General features: G+C 34.4%; 1 non-coding gene across 1 annotated transcript; it reads right to left on the reverse strand.

Annotated features, from left to right (window-relative positions):
• Positions 1-564: 564 nt before the first annotated feature.
• LOC139182866 (U4 spliceosomal RNA) lies at positions 565-699 on the reverse strand. Its single transcript, XR_011566427.1, has one exon. It is a non-coding gene; the product is annotated as a U4 spliceosomal RNA (small nuclear RNA).
• Between the last annotated feature and the right edge of the window lie 447 nt (positions 700-1146).

Here is a 1146-nt window from a genome sequence, read left to right on the forward strand (position 1 = left end):
AGAATATAGACTCCAATAGTCTTTCTGTCCAAATTTAGTCACTGATTCATATACTGCAGTGCAGTGAGAGAAAGAGTGGTCTTTTTAACAAGTGGTACTGGATCATTGGATGTGTATCTGTGTGTGTTAGTCACTCAGTCGTGTCCGACTCTTTGCAACCCCATGGAGTGTAGCCCGTCAGGCTCCTCTGTCCATTTAATTCTGCAGGCAAGAATATTGGAGTGGGTTGCCATTTCCTTCTCCAGGGGATCTTCCCAACTCAGAGATTGAAACTGGGTCTCCTGCATTGCAGGTGGATGCTAGGGTCATTGGATATCCATATGGAAAAGAATCAAACTTGGATTCTTCCCTAGCTCACATCATGGTCAAAAATAAATTACAGATTTTTAAGCTCTAAATGTAAAAGGTAAGACAATGCAATTTCTAAAAGACAATATAAGAGTTTATCTTTCTGAACTTTGAGAGGCGGAGATTTCTGACACAGCACAGACAAAAATCACTAACCATAAAGCAAAACACTGATGTTACACAGTATTAAAATTCACATTTTATATTTATCAAAAGAAAAACAAATTCAAGCCATAAACTGAAAGATGTTATATATGGTATCCATGTTCAAAAGACAATACAGATTTCAATTAGCAATAATTGTGCCTCAGATAAACCAGACTGGCTATGATACTGCCACTGTGCAAAACTTGGAAGACAATATAAAGAACAAATGGAACTCTCCTACATTGCTGGTAAGGGAGTAAATTGGTATAGCCCCTTTGCAATATTTAGTAACAACTATTTTAACCTGAGGATTCAATTTCATCTGAAATACCCAACAGAAATGTGTATTTGTGTGCAAATGTGTGCAAAATTATGCTCAGAGTAATACTATTTGTAGTAGCCAAAAATGGAAATAATCTAACCAGACATTAATATTAGAATGGATAAACTGTGGTATATTTAAGCAATAAATCATGTACAGAAATGGAAATAACTATAGCTAGTTTCAAAATAAGAATACTGCCTTTAAAAATCAATGGTTTTCTAAATTATATTAAGTATTATGTATATGTCAGCAACAAAAAGATCTTGGAAATGTTTTGTATGTTTAATAGTAACTTAGTGTTCATATATTTTCAGTAGTGTCTTCTG

Source organism: Bos indicus, chromosome 4 (genome assembly GCF_029378745.1).
Source record: "Bos indicus isolate NIAB-ARS_2022 breed Sahiwal x Tharparkar chromosome 4, NIAB-ARS_B.indTharparkar_mat_pri_1.0, whole genome shotgun sequence".
In the NCBI taxonomy this organism is placed as follows: Eukaryota; Metazoa; Chordata; class Mammalia; order Artiodactyla; family Bovidae; genus Bos; species Bos indicus.